The 21109-nt window shown below is 31.4% G+C and overlaps 1 protein-coding gene across 4 annotated transcripts in view; it reads right to left on the bottom strand.

Moving 5' to 3' along the window:
• The window catches only part of FucTC (alpha-(1,3)-fucosyltransferase C), a 58396-nt gene that overhangs the window by 19797 nt on the left and 17490 nt on the right, over nt 1–21109 (bottom strand). Inside the window, exons 1-2 of one of the 4 annotated variants that reach the window (XM_075300836.1) lie at nt 8902–9240; nt 1520–2164 (exon numbers count right to left, since the gene is read on the bottom strand). The exons of 1 other annotated variant lie outside the window; for it this stretch is intronic. The gene's annotated coding sequence lies outside the window, so the exon portion shown is untranslated. Of the gene's footprint in view, nt 1–1519; nt 2165–8901; nt 9241–21109 lie in introns of those variants that run through there. 2 more of the 4 variants (XM_075300837.1, XM_075300839.1) reach the window with 2 other exon arrangements.

Raw genomic sequence — 21109 nt, 5'->3', positions numbered from 1 at the left:
ATTAAATTTTTAATTGAATCAATTAAAAAATTAGTTGAAAGTTGCTAATGACATCAATTAATTTTTTAATCAAGGATTTTTTCTATGCCCAATTAAAACTGTTATTGCTACTATCATTTTCGTGATTGAAGACATTTCAATTAAAAAATTAATTGGATCAATTAATTTCGTGATTGAATCAGAAAAATATTTTTTTGTGTGAAGCGTTCCACACAAGCGTAAGAATGCATTAAAACTCATAAAAAATTATTTATTTGTCAAAATATCACAAAATTTCTTAATTCACATCCAAAACATTGAATTCGGATCACACCTAAAGAAGTGATGCAAATTCAGTGCAACGGCTGTTGAAATGGAGGACTTCCGTCCTATGACAAGCCCATGTTAAATTCATAGCTTCTGCGTCAATTTTGCACCACTTCCGGATCCAAAAAGAACATTTTTATTACTTTTTTGGCGACGCTTTTTTTGCTGGGTAGTTAAAACAAAAGTATTTACCGAACGCATATTTAGGAAGGTAGTTTCAAGCTATCAGGTGATTAAATTTTTTTCATTTTGGCCGAACTTTGATTTTCAGTATTTGCTTAATGGCAAAGGCGTAGCTAAAAGAGTTTTATGTCTTTGTCATCTCCTCCTTGCAAATACCATGCAGTACTTTTTCAAACTATTATTATATACCATTGCATTAAATATTCTAGTTTCTTCCCATCTACAAAAAATTATTTTTTTTTCTGTTTGAGGTATCTTAACAATGAGCACACATTGTAACTTTTACCACTTACGAAAATGTTGCTAGCTACGCCAATGTTTAAGTGACAATTGTGACAAATAAAAATTCAAAATAAAATTATTTTATGTCAGTCAATTTGACTGACATTCAAAGTTTCCATATGACGATTGGCGAAACTACCTTACTACATATGCCTTACCAGCAATTATAAGGACCGAGTTTCGAGACTTTTCTGTCATAATTTTAAAGCAAATTGAATATTTCAAAATTGTTTGTATAAAGGCCCTGATCGAAACCGTAACTTTTTACTAAGATTGGTAAACAATGGACTGAATAGTCTAAGTGAGCCTGATACATCGGGCTGCCACCTAACCTAAAGATTGGTAAAAATTCGACGTAAATCGAGGTGACATAATAAAATAAATTTTCTTGTCATTTACATCATGTTGGTTGGCATGTCTCGATTATCTTAACACAAAAAATGTTTTAGTTGTTAAAGAGACGAGGAAAGGAAAGTAGCAATTTTGCCTCACCATAGTAAAAATTTTCGGCTTCGAACAAGCCCAAAATAAGTTTCTGATTTTTTTTTTGTTACAATTATCAGTTAAAACAAATTTATTTAAAAACTTTCAAAGCTTTTTTCCATTTGGAAATATTCCAAACAAATGTCTAAATGACTAATGTCAAACGAAAAACTATTATCTTACCATATCAAAAGACGTCAACACTTAATATTGGATATAAACAATAACACATTGCAAATTATTTATTACGACAGAATTTATTTACCTTTCGCCATGTGTTTTTCATTCGCTTAATACTTTTCGAAAACATGTTTTTTATCTGCTCTTTATAATTTCACACCGATAACAGCAAAATTATCTTTTTTTTTATCTAAACGAACACTCCCGGCATGTTGGGTGAGTAGGCCGCGATGACATCGTTGCGTCGTATACTATCTGAGCTTCACAAATCTATTGAATGCACTTGATAAACGATGGTTTTGAATATGTGAGTCAAAATTGTGAAAACCACCACAAATCCATAGACCAACAAGGGTTTCAGTAAATCAAAGATAAACACCATTATCACAAAGTCTCTTCAAAGTCACCTTCACCACCACAAGAATGTTTTGTTTTTGTTTTTTAATTGGCCCTTTGATAAACTACGTTCCACGGTTTATGATCTGCGTTGGAATATTGTGAAAATCAATTCCTTCGATATGATGATATTGAGTCAAATTTTTATTACTTTTGATTTTATGACTTCTACAACAGGCGAGTGCCAATACACAACCACCACTCAACTTAAGGGGTTGTGGTTTGTCGCGTTGTGTTTTGCTGTTGAGTGTTTGTTTTTATTTTTGCGAAATTCGCCAGAATTGTTTCAATTTTTCGTTTTTTTTTTTGCCCCCTAATAGTGTGAAGTCATTCGCTACAATGAATCATTTGAATGCGGAGATGCTTGTTTTGGCTTAGGTCGTTCTTTTGTATAGCGTATTTTTGAGAGGTGCCGCGAAAAGGGGTTGTGTGTTGTTGTTGGTTTTGTTTTGCTTATGATGAAATTTTCAATAGTTCCAGTATTGAATGCACTGAAGAAAAAAACTAGTTATGACAAATTTCAAATAACAGGTTTGAATTTCCAGTGATTATGAACCTGGGATTTGAGTTGGCATTTTATGCACTGAAAAAAATATTGTAGTGATAGTGAGACCAAAGATTTCATGTCCTTAAAATACGAATGCGATGCATTTTTCTGATATAAAGTTTTTTACCTTGCCCGAAAGACGATGAACTTTTCTATAAAGTCGTTTTTTCTTTGTAATTAAGTGATTCAAATTGAAAATGTGTATCTTAAAATAAAAGAAAATTTTGTTTGACTAAGGTTAACTTGTCTTTAATTATTATGAAATATTCTTCAAAATTAAAGAAATTGTCTTTAAATCTGTTTTCTTTTTACATCTTGACAACAAAGCAAAAAAGCGTTTAAAAATAGGAGACGTTTTTCAACACTTTATTTTAAAGACGATTTTTATTTGAGACATAGCAAAATTTCTACTTGAAGTCGAAACTAAAATTGAAAATTTCAGTTGTCGTTAACACGCTTTTAAAATACTTAAGCACGTGAAGAAAAAAAAGAAAACAGAAAAAACGAATAAATTATAATTTGTTGCCTAGAATCAAGTACGCAAAACTTAAATTTAAAAGATAATTCTTTCTTAAAAGTATCCTTACTTCAATTCTCCGCTTTTTTGGCTCGGAATTAATACCAAAATCATTAATGTAAAGACAAAATCTTTGGAACCAGACATGCTTTGTTTTTCAGTGTACGATCTATTTACTTCACTGTTTGTACACTCTATTTATTACAGAAATTTTCAACAGCTCTAGTATTAAATACACTAAGGAAAAAATAATTTTGACAAATTTCAAATACAGTAAAACCTCTGAAATGTGGACACACACTGTCTCCTAAATATTGTCAACATTTGAGAGGTGTCCAGTTCACTCAAAAAAAGTTTTCTTGGAACCAAAGATTTTGACCTTCCTTTAAGGATTTTGGTATTGATTCCGAGCCAAAGATGCGGCTTCTTTAAAATAAAGACATTTTTTAGCGACCTATCTGGCTTTAAATCTAGGACCAATAAAATTAAAATTAGGATACAGATCTCATTTATGAAATGTTCATTCTCTTTTCGCGGTTTATTAATAAAGGAACTCACGTACAAACAAATGTCAGTTTAAAAAATCTAAATTATAACGGATACTTCAAAGTAAAAAACGTTTTCTTAATTCCAAAAAAACAAAAAATTAAACCAAAGACGCTAAATCCTCAAAATAAGTCTTAGCCTATATTTGAAGCGTTTTTGTCTTAAATCTAAAGTTTCAATATTTCAGTTAATTTAAGGACAATTTCTTTAAATCAAACATGTGTTTCTTTATTTTAAGTAAAATTAGCCTTAGTTCAAAGACATGCGACTTTAACGGAGGGACGCAAATTTACAAAATTGGTATCCTAAATTTAATAAAAAAAATTTGAAGCAAAGATTATAAACTTTATTTTAATTAAAATTTCATTATTTTAAAGAAATTTGTCCTTAATATTTTGTAAATTTCGCATCCTAAAATTTAGGTTGCGAAATCTTTAATATCACGTAAACATTTTTTTCAGTGTTATTAGAGGCTAATTTTAATGTGTTAATATAGCAATCGACTCCAGCAAACTGTCCACTGTGTCCGGTTTTCAAAGTGTCCAATTTTGGGACGACTCATTGCAACTGGTTTGAATTTCGAATTATTACACTGAAAAAAAAACAGTGCGGCTCCAAAGATATTGTATTTACACTAAAGGTTGAGTTACATATCATGCGTTAATCCGTGCGTTTGAAGCACTCTAAAAAAAACTTTTGCTTTCATAGAGAAAATTCAACTCTTTAATCAGCGGACGCATTAACGCATGGTATGTAGCTCAACTTTAATGATTTTGATATTGATTATTTGTTTTACTACACTCAAAAAAAGTGAACCCTCCATATCACTAAAGCCAATTTAACTTTATTTTAATTCATGGAATTATTATTTTGGATAAATTTTCCTTTACTCTAATAATTTTTTGAGTACGTTAGTTAAATGAATTAAAAAAAACGGGAAAATATTATTATGAAGCATAAAGATTTGCTACATTCGTAATTCTCACAAAATAGTTCATTATTTCTTTAAATTTGTAAATTTTACAACAAATGCGCCCATCTTGAACTTCGCATGGCACTAAAGACATACTTGGAATTTTTAACTCCAATTGTTCCTTCAATTTACAAAATTTTCTTTAACAAGTGAAATAAAAATTAATTATGTCTAATAAACTTTTTTGAATTTGTCGAAAAATATTAACTAATTTTTGTTTACACACAAAAAAAATTCTGATTCAATCACGAAATTAATTGATCCAATTAATTTTTTAATTGAAATGTAAAGACATACTTGGAATTTTGAACTCCAATTGTTCCTTCAATTTAAAAAATTTTCTTTAACAAGTGAAATAAAAATTAATTATGTCTAATAAACTTTTTTGAATTTGTCGAAAAATATTTACTAATTTTTGTTTACACACAAAAAAAACTGATTCAATCACGAAATTAATTGATCCAATTAATTTTTTAATTGAAATGAAATCACAGAAATGATAATATCAATTAAAAAATTAATTGATCCAATTAAAAAATTAATTGATACTCTTAATTTGTGTGATTGATATTTGTTTCAATTAAAAAATGTGTTGAATCAATTAAATTTGTAATTGAATATTTTTTCAAACTCAATTAAGATTTTATTTGGAAAAGTTTTTGTGAAATTTTTTTCGGTGGAGTTAAAATTTTCTAAAAATAATCACTTACTAAAATTAACCAAAATTTTTCTTTTTGGTGTTCACTATTTTTTTCAGTGTATAACTCTTGTTTTTACTATAGTCAAACAAACAACTAATTTTCTTTAAAATAGAGATTTATACACTAAACAAAAAAATTTACTTGGATCCAAAGATTTAAACCTTTCTTCAAGGATTTTGATATTGATTCCGCACTGAAAAAATATTGATGCTGACTTAATATAAACATACACACATTTCTTTAAAATTACGAATTAAAAAACCTTTTTGTAATTTTTGCTTAATTATACCCTGCGCAACTCTGTGGTACAGGGTATTATAAGTTAGTGCATATATTTTCAACACACAGAAAGATATCCCAGCAAAAAAGAGCTTCCAAAAATGTAGTTTGGATCCCCAATCTGTGATCCGGAAGTAGTGCGAACTTGGATCATGAATTTTACATGGGCTTGTCATAGGACGGAAGTACTCCCTTTTTGGATCCTTTGCATTGCTTTAGAAGTTGTGCCCTGGAAGTTAAATTGAATGAAGGAATTTAAAAAGCGAAAAAAAATTGTTTTCAACCAATTTCACTTTTTTTCATCCATATGTTTTATTATTTTTTTTTTTATTATTTATTTAATTCAATTTTAAGTTACATTAATTTAAAAATTTCATGTATGAAGCTAAGCTTGTTTTCCTATTATCTAATTTTTACAATTTGAAAACTTTTTCGCTCCGAGCAGGGGTTTGCAGGCACCATAACAGAACGCCTTAGCACACTCAGCCACAAACGCCATTGAACATAAAGCGTCGAAATGTCAATTCAAATGTTTGTGATATGAACGTAATACGACACCAAGGAATAACATTCTAATTGCTTCTCGAGATGTTCTTTATTAGTATGAACGAAAAAATAAGAAACGCAAGTTCAAATCTCACCAGCGGCAATTTTTGTATCAAACATTTTTCTAAAAAATATTTTTTTATGTTATGCATCGTTTTTTTTTATTTTCGGCATATATTTTCGTATAAATATATTTTTTCCATTAAAAATCAACAAAAAAATTAAAAATTCTCGTAATTTGCAAAACCTTCTCAAAAGAACTTCCATGGAAGCGAAAAAGTCAAATCCCAGCGGGGATGAAATTTATTTTCTTTTATTATTATTTTTTTACTTTTTTTATTAATTTTTTTTATTAGTTTTCTATTATTTTGTAAAATTTAATTGTTCAAAATTTGCACTTAAAATAGCCTGATTGCGTTCTTTCTAATACTTGTCCACAAGGACTGCATCGGAAGTAGAAAAAAATCATTGGGGGATCCCAAGATGCGCTTTAGAAGAAATGTTTGTGTACTTGTCCAAAAGGACTGCATCGGAAGTGGAAAAAAATCATTGGGGGATCCCGCGATGCTCTTTAGAAGAAATGTTTGTGGACTTGTCCAAAAGGACTGCATCGGAAGTTGGAAAAACTCGATGGGGGATTCTAGGAAGTGCTACAAAATATGGAGTACAATTTAGTTAAATTTTCGCACGAGTTAATTCATTCTTCCTATAAAACAATTTACTTTTTTTCGGTGTAGCCAGCTGGGGGGCAGGACGGGGGCCAGCTCTTTGCAACACTTCGGTGTGTATCTTACAAATAAATACTACAATGTTGTCTTCTTATGTGTCAATTGAAGGGGACTTGTAGTCTAAGAAGCTTAAATCGCAAGATCTAGGCGACCAATTGACCAGTCCCGAACGTGAAATAAAATGTTCACCGATCTTTGTGTGTTTGATTTAAAGAAACCGTAGGTTTTTATCTAAAATCTTTAGATTTAAGATAAATGTAGGCTAAGATTTATTCTATTTTTTACTTTGATGTATCCGTTATAAACTGGCACTTGTTTGTGCGTGAATAGCTTGAAATAGAATGAAAACTCGATAAATGAGATCTGTATCATAATTTTAATTTTATTTATCCTAGATTTAAAGCCAGATGTCGCTAAAAAAATCCTTATTTTAAAGAAGTCACACACCCTCAAAAAATCGCTTCTGTAACATATACCCCAAACTCATTTGCTTCAAGCATATATATGCTTCATGCTTCAAGCATATATATTTTCAGGATTGATCCAAACAAAATATTATGTGTATTGTTCAAACGTATTATGTTTTACCTTTGATATTTTCTTTGTGAGGATATATTGTTAAGGCGCCAATTGGTTACTTCCATTATTTTACTTGCAGCATACTCTCTAGGTGTCTCTTTCTAAACACATATATGTTTATTGGCTATTTCTATATTAAAATATGTAAATATGTTTGCATCTAAGCATATTATATTTACAAACATTTTATGTCGAAAACGTAATATGTTCTAACATATTAACATATATGTTCCAAACATGTTATGCTAGTTTATGAACGTTATATGCTTGCACTTGAAAATATTGTGTTAAAAAATTTGAGTTCCAAACATATAATTTTTACATCCAAACATATGGAAAACAGTCTTTCTCGCCCGTACACCTTTGGCTCGGAATCAATACCAAAATTCTTAAAGGAAGGTCAAAATCTTTGGATCCAAGTAAACTTGTTTTTTGAGTCGTCCAAAACCCGTCCAAAAATAACATTTTGCCCTTGAAACATGTTTGACGTGGTCATATTACTCCTATGCATGTTAGTGTAATACATTCCTTCTTTGGCTCAGAATCAATGCCAAAATAATAAAAGTTTACTTGGTTCCAAAGATTTTGACCTTCCTTTAAGGATTTTAGTATTGATTCCGAGCCAAAGATGCGGGTTCTTTAAAATAAGGAAATTTTTTTTGCGACCTATCTGGCTTTAAATCTAGGATCTATAAAATTAAAATTAGGATTTATCGAATTTTCATTCTATTTTTCCGGTATATTAATAAAGCTATTCACGTACAAACAAATGCCAGTTTAAAAATCCAAATTATGACGGATACTTTGAAGTAAAAAATATTTTCTTAATTCCAAAAAAAAACTTTAAACTAAAGATGCTAAATCCTCAAAATAAGTCTTAGCCTATATTTGATTTAGATTTGTTTTTATCTTAAATCTAAAGATGCAATATTTCAGTTAATTTAAGGACGATTTCTTTATAACAATGTGTTTCATTACTTTAAGGAAAATTTTTGTTAGTTTAAAGACATGCAACTTTAACGAAGGGACGCAAATTTTCAAAAAGGGTGTCCTAAATTTAATGAAAAAAAAATTTAAAGCAAAGATTATAAACTTTCTTTTAATTAAAATATCATTATTTTAAAAAAACTTGTCCTTAATAGTGTATAAATTTCACATCCTAAAATTGAGGTTGCGTAATCTTTAATATCACGTAAATATTTTTTTTCAGTGTGGAGGACATCTGAGGTTCTTTTTAATATAAATTCCTAATACCATATTCCGTTTATACGTTCATATATTGTTTTGTTTTTTTTTTTTTTTTTTAAATCAAACAAATATGATGTGGATAAAACTTCATTTTAACCACATGTGTTTTGCATTCCGTAAAGTATTCAATTTTTTTTCAGTGTATAATTAACTTGGCAAAATTATGAAAATTTCATTGATATGATGCGCTGTGTTTTTTTTTATGGTGAAATGAAACGTAATAACCAGCAGCAGCACCACCACCACCAGCAACAAAAACCACAACCAACACAACAACACAAACAAGTAAGTAGCAATACTATTTACAAAAGAAACATGTTTTTGTTTTTGACAATATAACCGTATTTTTTTTAAACAAATATCACTTCATGTAATTTGCAATTTCATGTTATTTTCATAAATCATACTCGTATCGGTGTTTTATGTAGGACGTCCAACTATTAAATCCATTTGTAAGTCAGCTAAAATGGCACACCATTAGATCGATGGTCAACGTTTGCCGGCCACCGCTTGTTGCCCGTTGCTTTCGTATCCTGTTTCCGGTGTCCTCGACGCTTTATAAATGCTTTGCGTGAAAATCAGCCGATATGAGCAACACGACCGTAACACCAACACCAACAACAAAATGAAACGAAACAAAAAACCCAAAAGTAAAACTAAAATATTGGAGGAGAACTCTTAATTGTTGCCCGTTAGTTAACTCTTCAACGTTAAAACGCTTACTAATCGGCATGCCACAACAGACTGACGAGGTCCAAAACAGAATACTTGCACATATCCATAAACCCACAGACACACACACACAAACATAGTCACGCATTCAGTAAAATAGTAAAAAACAGTATATACAAAAACAAAACAAACGACGAAAAGAAAGTGAAGTGAGTAAGGGCATGAATGAATGAGTGAATGAATGGGCGGACGGACAAACAAAACGACTGAATTCGCTTGGCAGGCTGTCTTTGTTGCATGTAGTATATTCTCGAGTTTATCGTATATGTTTACGAGGGTCATTTGGGATAGATTCGAGGATACTTCATAATGGCTTGGAATATTGGTCCTACGGTGTAATAGATTTCAGGATGTAGACTTCAGGATAAAGAACAAAGAAAATTATAGCTCATTCACATTAGGCTCGAAATCTACTAAAAGTGGATTTGAAATCCCATTGTTATAAGGCAACTGACAGTTGAAATCTAGTTAAAGTAGATTTTGAATGTGTAATGTGTATGGGGTTTTAGATTTAAGCCAACAATATTTTCTCATTGACAAGCCAAAAACATATATATATATATATATATATATATATATATATATATATATATATATATATATATATATATATATATATATATATATATATATATATATATATATATACATATGTATATGACATATGGCATATGTCATGCCTAATTTTGGGACACTCAGCTAACACAATATATGGACAAGTTTCTTCAAAATAAAAATATAATTCACTTATAACCAGGGCTGTGGAGCCGGAGCCGGAGTCGGAGTCTGAAGATTTTGCTGGAGTCGGAGTCGTAAAAATTTTGCTCGACTCCGGCTAAACCAAATTTTTTACAAAAACACTTCACATTTTTGTAACTAAGCAAGTTTTTACGCAAATTAGTTTCCATTGCGTTATTCATTCGATTAATGTACAGAATGATTGTAAATGAAAATCAACTTCCAATTACGGCTATCTTTTTATGTTTCCTAGAATGTTAGACAAGCAGATGGGCTGGATCGATCCATTTTAATGCCCATATCAATTTATTTGCAATATTTCGAACAATCGAAATTATTATTTTTTTTTTTTTTTAATTTTATTTTAAGGCCATATAACAGGTTGGCTGATAAGTCCCCGGTCTAACAAAGAAAAACACATTTTTTTTTCCCAAAATTCGTTTTTATTTTTGTCAAAATTCGTTTTTATTATTCAACATAGTTCCCTTCAAGAGCGATACAACGATCATAGCGCCCTTCCAATTTTTTTATACAATTTTGGTAGTACTCTTTCGGTTTTGCCTTAAAAAGGGGCCTCAGTTTCGGCGATCACCTCAACCATTGCATCCAAATTTTTTCCCTTGCGAGCATCCTTTTGAGGTCTGAGAACAAGAAAAAGTCGCTGGGGGCCAGATCTGGTGAATACGGTGGGTGGGGAAGCACTTCGAAGCCCAATTCATGAATTTTTGCCATCGTTCTCAATGACTTGTGGCACGGTGCGTTGTCTTGATGGAACAACACTTTTTTCTTCTTCATATGGGGCCGTTTTGCCGCGATTTCGACCTTCAAACGCTCCAATAACGCCATATAATAGTCACTGTTGATGGTTTTTCCCTTCTCAAGATAATCGATAAAAATTATTCCATGCGCATCCCAAAAAACAGAGGCCATTACTTTGCCAGCGGACTTTTGAGTCTTTCCACGCTTCGGTCGCTGTCCACTCAGCCGACTGTCGATTGGACTCAGGAGTGTAGTGATGGAGCCATGTTTCATCCATTGTCACATACCGACGGAAAAACTCGGGCTTTTACGAGCTGCAAACACCGCTCAGAATCATCAACACGTTGTTGTTTTTGGCCGCTCGCGCGGCACCCATTTTGCACAGAGCTTCCGCATATCCAAATATTGATGAATGATATGACAAACACGTTCCTTTGATATCTTTAAGGCCTCTGCTATCTCGATCAACTTCATTTTACGGTCATTCAGAATCATTTTGTGGATTTTTTTTGATGTTTTCGTTGGTAACCACCTCTTTGGGCGTCCACTGCGTTCACCGTCCTCCGTGCTCATTTCACCACGCTTGAATTTTGTATACCAATCAATTATTGTTGATTTCCCTGGCGCAGAATCCGAAAACTAATTTTGATAATGAGTTTTTGCTTCCACCGTATTTTTCCCCTTCAGAAAACAGTATTTTATCAAAACACGAAATTCCTTTTTTTTCACAATAACAAAAGTTGCTTAACAAAAGACGCTCTATCTCACAAACTAATTGACTTACAGACATCAAATTTTGACACGAATCATTTGAAGGTTGGTACTATATAAAAATAATATGCATTTAATACTAGCGAGGCAATCTAGGTGTCAGACCGATGATTTATCAGCCAACCTGTTACATATGTGGAATATTGACAGAAAATTTTTTCAAAGTCGTTTTTTATAGAAAAATTTGTCACAATGTTATTTCTATAAAAATTGTTGTCAAAATTTTATTTCTATAGCAAATTTTGTCAAAATTTTATTTCTATAAAAAATTTATTCAAAATTTTATTACTACAGAAATATTTTTTTCTATAGGAAATTTAGTCAAAATTTTATTTCTATAGAAAATTGAGTAAAAATTTTGTTTCTATAGAATATTTTGCAAAATTTTATTTCTATAGAAAATGTTGCAAAATTTTGTTTGTTACACAAAAATTTTTTCAAAATTTTATTTCTATTGATAATTTTATTTCTATAAAAATTTAAGTCAAAATTTTATTTTATAGAAAATTTTGCCGAAATTTTATAGTAATAGATTTTTTTTATTAGAAAATTTGGTCAAAATTTTATTTCTATAGAAAATTTTGTCAAAATTTTATTTCTATAGAAAATTTTGTCAAAATTTTATTTCTATAGAAAATTTTGTCAAAATTTTATTTCTATGGAAAATTTTGTCAAAATTTTATTTCTGTAGAATATTTTGCAGAATCTTATTTCTATATAAAATTTTGCAAAATTTTATTTAATAGACAAAAATTAAAAAAAAATCTGCTCACTGTTACTCGCTGCTAAGTCGAAAACTTGTAGAAATGGCTCAAATTTTCAAATTTTTCAATGAATGTGAAATTAAGACTAATGTGAAATTAAGACCTTTTTTCGATCCACTTACGGTACCCCCACAATAGAACTAAAAATTAGTGGTATTAAAATGGGATTCAGTTATATTACCCGGAGTCGACTCCGGAGTCGGAGTCGAGCTGATGAAAAATGCTGGAGTAGGAATCGGAGTCGAGCAAAATTGGCTCGACTCCACAGCCCTGCTTATAACAATGTTCATAAACATTTAATTAAATTTTTTATCATTTAATTACGGACACTAATCATTAAAATTTGCGACTCTGCGTTAAAGTCATATGCCTTTGAAGTAAGTCACATTTTCCTCAATTTAAAAATTTTCTTTTATTTAAAGAACTTATATTTAAATTAACTAAAATATTAAATCTTTACTTTAAAAATAAAAAACTTCCAATATAGGCTACTACTTATATGGAGGGTTTTGCATCTTTGATTTAAAGATTTTTTTTATTAAGAAAACATTTATTACTTTTTAGTATCTGTTAAATTTGCATTTTATTTGTACTCCACACACAAAAAAAATTCTGATTCAATCTGGAAATTAATTGATCCAATTATTTTTTTAATTGAAATGTCTTCACAGAAATTATAGTATCAATTAAAAAATTAATTGATACTATTAATTTGTGTGATTGATTTTTATTTCAGTTAAAAAAATTGTTAATTCCATAAAATGTTTAATTGAATATTTTTAAAACTCAATTAAGATTTTAATTGGAAAATTGTTCGTGATATATAAATATATGAAATAAAGTATCACCCAAAAAGTAGTGAAAATGTTCTCGTTGGATCCGGAAGTGGTACCAAATTGGCTCAGAAACGATGAATTTAATACGGGCTTGTTATACACAGGAAAAAAACTATTTTTTTGACGAAATTATTGACCCAATTAATTTTGAATTGAAATGTCTTCAGTTACAGAAATGATAGTATAAATTCAATTAAAAAAAGTCAATTAAGAAATATATTGTTCCAATTAAAAAATTAATTTATACAATTTATTTTTGTGATTGAATTTTGTTTCAATTAAACAATGTGTTGAACCAATTAAATTTTTAATTCAATATTTTTTACAATTGAATTAAAATTTTAATTGATTAAATGTTGGTGGTATTTTTTTCAGTGTAGGACGGATGCCCACCATTGCCCACAATAAATATTTTGTAATATTTCTAATGCATTCTTACGTTTTTTTTTTTTTTGAAACGTTTGACCTCCAAAAATTGTCAATTTTTCTATAATGGATTTACACAGAAAAACAGTGAAACCAGGAAGAAAACTTTTGGTTAATTTTGGAAAATTTTGAATATTTTAGAAAATTTTAAATAAGTATTATAAACGCTGGCATCATGCCAATATCACAAAAATAAGTAAATATTTTTCGACAAATTCAAGAAAATTTATTAGACATAAAGTTTTTTTTTACTTGCTAAAGAAAATTTTGTAGTTTTAAGAAAAAAATTGGAGTTCAAAATTGCAATAATGTCTTTAGTGACATACGAAGTTCATGATGGATGCATTTGCAGTAAATTTTACAATATACAAGTTTTTCTTTAACAAGTGAAAAACAGAAATAGTTATGTCTTATAAATGTTTCGAAAATATTTATTTATTTTTGTCATATCACCTTTTGTCGATGCAGTTTAGCTAAAAATTTATAAAATAAGAGTTGTCTCGATTCGAACTTTAGTGTTTCTGTTTGTTTCCGATTTATTTTTTTAATTTTGTGTTAATTTCAAATTTAGTACGCATACTACAGTACTAAATATAATCACCCCATCTTATTCGTTCTTCTCTGTGTACAGATAATATAAAGATGACAAAACTTTTTTAACTGTCATCGTATCCAGAAATTGCTGTAGTGTTTAGATCGTTTAAGTGTACGAATGTCACATGAAACCAGACTGGCAACAACATCAACAAACAACGCCATCTACATTCTCTAGTAGACGAATGTGCACACACATTCATTCATACACAAACTTCTGTAATGGTATAAGTATGAATGCCAAGTCCATTCAATTATTACGCCCCCCGCTCCCTATCACACATCATCAATATTTTGACTGACTTTAGGATATTTGCAAATTTTACATTTATTTGTTTATTTAATTTTGAGTTTTTTTGTTTTTCACAAAATTATTCCGAGTAAATGGGTGGATTACTAATTATCGCAATAATTATCCATTGTTTACAAAGCCATTCTCTATGCACAAGCAATAGATTCATTTAGAAAAACTAACACTTTGTTGGGTTTTAGAGCACTTTCAATCACTTTGAGATACATATTCCATTCTCGCCGGGTTTGTACTGTGATATTGTCCCCCAACCGCCCCCTATTTTTTTTTTTCTTTTTTTGTTTACTGTGGGAAAATAATTGTCTACACTGTTAGAAAAATATGTTTTTCATATGTTCCGATATAAACAAAATGTGTTTCGGGCACGATTTTAAACCACAATATATTTAAGTGCGAACATGTAATGTTCCTAAACTAACACTAAATGTTTGGGACATCTATGTTAATATGTTAGAATATATTATGTTTAGGGCATAAAAATAATATGTGTGAATGTAAACATATATAAATTAACAAATTTCGAGTAAACATATATATGTTGTGATATTTTATTCAGAGAGCGACAAAAAGAGAGTATAGAGAAAGAAATAGAGATGGAAACCGGGAGGGTTGACGAAAGATATCAACATAACAAAGCGAGAGAATGAAAAGAGAACAATTTCTGTGAAACCGCTTGTATGTTGTTTCGGAAAACTGTTTTATGATAAGGCTAAAAATTTGATATGCTTAAGTCTAAATATTACTTAATTTGAATAAAGAGAATAGACATTCGGAACCAAGAGAACATTTGAAAAACAAACTGCATATGTTTTCGCCTTGAGAGCAGCATTTTATGCATGTGTGAACATGTGTTTTGTTTATCATTTTGGCATTATGGGCACAATTTTTCGTTAAAATAAATCAGGGGTCTTCATAAAAATAACGAAAGGGCACTATACTCTTTTTAGAGTTGGGACAGTAAAATGAAATAAGGAGGAAATAGTGAAAAATTACACAGTAAAATGTAAAAAAACAAACTTTAGTTCCTCTTTATTAAAAAGTAGTCCACGAGGAGTTGACGGACACCATCAAATATAAAAGCGGGCATTAAGTTCGAGTTTTACAGCTAAAACAATTTAAAAAGTTTATTTTCTTTAAAATGAATTATTAAAGAAAAATAAAAGGAATTTTAGAGCGATGGTGTTAAATGCTAGTAAAAAACTGTTCACGTCTAAATAAATTTATGTTTATATTATAAAATTATGTATGTATGTTTATACTCGACTCCACGTTCTTCTTTTGTTAGTTTTTGAATTCCTTCCAAATTTTAAAGTTTTGTACAAAAACAGTTTTTTATTAAAAAATTGTTATTTTTGCAATAAAAAATAATATTTTATCCAAAAATCAGTCAATTTCGTTTATATCAAGCACTGTTACTGACTATAAATCTTTAATAACACACATTTCGAAGTTTCATTTAAAAAAAAATAATATAGTATAAATATAAATGTGTAAATTAAAAAAAAACAAAAAAAAATGTTCGGTCGGAGCAGGGATTGAACCCACGACCCTTTGTATGCAAGGCAGACATGCTAACCACTGCTCCACGTGGCAAACAAATGTATGTTTCTGTTAAATAATGTTATGTTTGCATGGGCTCGTGGGCGCTGCAAATTATGCTATATAAATGTAACTTAAAACGATAATTATCTACTGGTGACTATAACAGCTACGTAGCCCAGTGGATAGTGTGTTGGCTTACAAACTGTATGGTCCTCGGTTCGATTCTCCGTGCAGGCGAAAGGTAAAATTTAAAAAATTTATAAAAGTGAATAATTTCTTCAACATTATTTGTAGTACAGAAAAAGGTTCCAATAACTAAAAAATTTCGTGGAAGTGAAATACGAGTATGTTAGGGAATGAGCACAATCGTGTTTGGGAAAAATTCTTCCAAGCATATAATATTTTTGGCTCAAATTGCTTCGAAACATATAATATGTTCACATAAAACAAACATATTAATGTTTCGGCAGTATGCAATAATATATGTGCTTCCTGCAAAATATGTTTGGAACATATGTTAAAGAAGCGATTTTTTTTTGAGGGTGTATGATCATCATGGACATCATCAATTGCCAACGATGATCATATTCTCCAAATGAAAGCAATGATCTCGTCAGTTGGTTGAATTAATTGAATGTCCGGCAAATTAATGAAACCTCCATCACCTCGAGATTCAAGTGCAGAGCATGGGGGATCTTTTTTGCGACAAGAGTCGAGAAAAAAATGAGTTGGTTTTTTTTAGTTGGTGTATTGATGCTAATCAAATTTTACATGTTTCATTGCCATGCCGAGTTCAAAATGTGACACCGTTTTGTTTGATTTTTTTTCTATTCTTTTATTTGGTCAATCAACCAGTGTCATTCGAACAGCAGGAGGTCACTAAACATTTCTATATAACTAAAGAACATTTTCTCATTTCGAACAAAGATTTCCATAACTATTGTTCATTTACTTTTTATACATTTGAAAGTCAGAAGTGTTGAAAATTCATAATTTGATAAAATAAAAAAATCGAAAGGCAATATCAAATAAAAAGACATACAAACACAGTAAAAAAGTAAATAAAAAAATAAAACAATAATTACTCAATAACAGGTTGGCTGATAAGTCCCCGATCTAACAAATAAAAACACATTTTTTTTGTCAAAATTCGTTTTTATTATTCAACATAGTTCCCTTCAAGAGCGATACAACGATTATAACGACCTTCCAATTTTTTGATACCATTTTGGTAGTACTCCTTTGGTTTTGCCTCAAAATAGGCCTCAGTTTCGGCGATCACCTCTTCATTGCATACAAATTTTTTCCCTGCGAGCATCTTTTTGAGGTCTGAGAACAAGAAAAAGTCGCTGGGGGCCAGATCTGGAGAATACGGTGGGTGGGGAAGCAATTCGAAGCCCAATTCATGAATTTTTGCCATCGTTCTCAATGACTTGTGGCACGGTGCGTTGTCTTGGTGGAACAACACTTTTTTCTTCTTCATATGGGGCCGTTTTGCCGCGATTTCGACCTTCAAGCGCTCCAATAACGCCATATAATAGTCACTGTTGATGGTTTTTCCCTTCTCAAGATAATCGATAAAAATTATTCCATGCGCATCCCAAAAAACAAAGGCCATTACTTTGTCAGCGGACTTTTGAGTCTTTCCACGCTTCGGAGACGGTTCACCGGTCGCTGTCCACTCACCCGACTGTCGATTGGACTCAGGAGTGTAGTGATGGAGCCATGTTTCATCCATTGTCACCTATCGACGGAAAAACTAGGGTGTATTACGAGTGCAAACACCGCTCAGAATCATCAACACGTTGTTGTTTTTGGTCAAATGTGAGCTCGCGGGCCCCCATTTCGCACAGAGCTTCCGCATATCCAAATATTGATGAATGATATGACCAACACGTTCCTTTGATATCTTTAAGGCCTCTGCTATCTCGATCAACTTCATTTTACGGTCATTCAAAATCATTTTGTGGATTTTTTTTTTTTTTGATGTTTTCGTCGGTAACCACCTCTTTTGGGCGTCCACTGCGTTTACCGTCCTCCGTGCTCATTTCACCACGCTTGAATTTTGCATGCCAATCAATTATTGTTGATTTCCCTGGGGCAGAGTCCGGAAACTCATTATCAAGCCAAGTTTTTGCTTCAACCGTATTTTTTCCCTTCAGAAAACAGTATTTTATCAAAACACGAAATTCCTTTTTTTCCATTTTTTTCACAATAACAAAGTTGCTTCACAAAAAACGCTCTATCTCACAAACTAATTGACTTACAGACGTCAAATTTTGACACGAATCATTTGAAGGTTGGTACTATATAAAAATAATATGCATTTAATACTAGCGACGCCATCTATGTGTCAGACCGGGGACTTATCAGCCAACCTGTTACTTATAGATACACAGAAAAATATTACCAAAATAATTCCCATTAAAAAGAAGGACGTGAACAATCAAAACAAGTATATGCAGCAGGAAGTTCGGCCGGGCCGAATCTTAAATACCCACCACCATGAATCAAATATAATAGTTTACTTTGAAAACTCTTCGTCGTAGCGGGTTACTTGATAATATATAGAATTTCAGGGAGTTTGATGACAAATATTCTCCCAAGCAAATCAGTTCAACCAGTTCGCTTCCCGAAGATAAATTTAAATATTCCACCTATGAAGACTAGATCAGATTCTGGATTTATAAGAACCAATTTTGTTTGAGTTTTAGAGATATCATAAACATATCGTGTAAATGGTGAAATAACGCCTTGATTTGAAATCTTAAATCTGTAGATTCTTTCTGCCATTATTTAAGCAATTTTCATGATCAGTGCGTCTGCTATACACTGAAAAAAGAGTTTTCTGAGGAACGCTATTTTAGACTAGCAAAGTTTTCTTTTGACACAAATTTTACACTAATAGAAAAAATTACGTTCCATAGTTATGAAGGGACGGTGACAAAATGAAACGGAAACATTCACCAAAAATCAAAACGGAATGTTCACAATTTCGTCCACGGGCGTTCACGATTTCATGAACGGCATTCGTTTTTCTTTGGCCATGAAAAGTCTTAAAATAATCGTTAGACTTTATTATGACAACTCCTTCGGTGGTGCAATGTGCTAAGGCGACTGTTAACGCGTATGGTGCAGAAAACACAGGTTCGAGTCACGCTAGCGGAAATCTTTTTTTTTTTAATTTTGTTTATAAAGTCGTAACCATAACGTAACCAGAACATGAACTCTGGTTGTTGTTTTGACAACACATGGTGTCATTTTATCGTTGTCAGATTGACACCGCCTGTTCACAGTTTGACACCACATGTGTGTTGATTCACTTTCATGAACGAATCGTTTTGAAATGAGCACGCCGTGCATGATTTTTTCTATGAGTGTAGAGAAAATCTTTGAATCGCATATCAAAAATTCAGATTTTGCTCTAAACGAATATACTTTAACGAAACGGAAAATTTCGTTTGTCTAAAATTTCATTCCGAAGCAAAATAGTTTTTCTTTCGATGTAAGAAGTTAAATCGGTCTATATCGATGCCTAAGCAAATGGACCGGTAAAAAAATGCGATACAGATTTTTTAGGGTCTAAAATACCAGTATATTTACATTTTCGGGCAAATCGGATAAAAACTACTGTAGGACAGAAGCCCAAGGATTTAAATCGGGAGATCGGTCTATGTGGGGGCTATACTAAAATATGGGTCGACACACAACATATTCGGTTGACCTATTTGTGGTCAACCGGGAGGTACACAGTCTTACACAAGTTTACATACGGTTTAAGAAATTGTATTTTCTTTAATTAATAAAATATAATAAAATATGCATATATATGCTTTAGATTTTGCAAATTAATTTGAAAAACAAAGTATCTGTCAATTTTCAAGAAGATTTTTTTAGTCTGGATTATAAACAACAACAAGAAACATGTTTAGTTATAAAGAAAAACCTCAAGGGTATGTAAACTTATGTGAGACTGTGTAGATCTATATGTGGGCTATACCAAAACATGGACCAGTACTCACCTTTTAATAATCCTCAAATATCTTTAGAATTCAATTTTCAGACAAATTGGTTAAAAACTACGAATTCCAGAAGCCCAAGAAGTAACATCGGGAGATCAGTCTATATGGGGGCTATACCAAAACATGGACCAATTTCGACACACCTCTTTATGGTCCTAAGATACCTCTAGATTTCTAGTTTTAGGCAAATTGGATAAAAACTACGGATTCTAGACGCCCAAGAAGTAAAGTCGGGAGATCGGTCTATATGGGGCCAACACTAAAACATGGACCGATAGGCACTATTTTCGGCATACCTTTTGATGGTCCTATCTAGAATACCGCTATATTTCCAATTTCAGGAAAATTGGATAAAAACTATGGATTCTAGAAGCCCAAGAAGTAAAGTCGAGAGATCGGTCTATATGGGGGCAACACCAAAACATGGACCGATACACCCCATTTTCGACACACCTATTTATGATCTTAAAATAGCTCTAGATTTTCAATTTCAAGCAAAGTAAAATCGGGAGATCGGTCTACATGGGGGCTAAACCAAAACATGGACCGGTGTACCCCAATTTCGGCACACCTATTTATGGTCATAAAATACTTCTAGATTTCAAATTTCAGGCAAATCGGATAATAAATACAGTATCTAAGAGCTCAAGAAATAAAGTCGGTATCTAAAAGCTAAAGAAATAAAGTCGGTCTATATGGGGGCTACACCAAAACATGGACCGATAGGCAGCATTTTCGGCACACCTTTTTATGGTCCTAAAATACCTCTAGATTTCCAATTTCAGGCAAATTGGGAGGTCGGTTTATATGGGGACTATATCAAAACTTGGACCTATATAGTCCATCTTCAAACAAACAAAACACGAATCTGTGCAAAATTTCAGGACGATAGCGCCATTATTGAAGGCTGTAGCGTGATTACAACAGACAGACAGATGGACAGACGAACATGGTTATGTTATATCGTCTTAGAATTTCTCACAGATCAAAAGTATATATACTTTATATAGTCGGAAATCGATATTTCGATATGTTACAAACGGAATGACAAACGTATTATACCCCCATCACCATCTAAGGTGGTGGGTATAAAAATGTGGACGTTCATTGATTAAATTATA

This window comes from Haematobia irritans, chromosome 3 (genome assembly GCF_050003625.1).
Source record: "Haematobia irritans isolate KBUSLIRL chromosome 3, ASM5000362v1, whole genome shotgun sequence".
Classification (NCBI taxonomy): domain Eukaryota; kingdom Metazoa; phylum Arthropoda; class Insecta; order Diptera; family Muscidae; genus Haematobia; species Haematobia irritans.
This window is presented reverse-complemented; position numbering and strand designations above follow the sequence as displayed.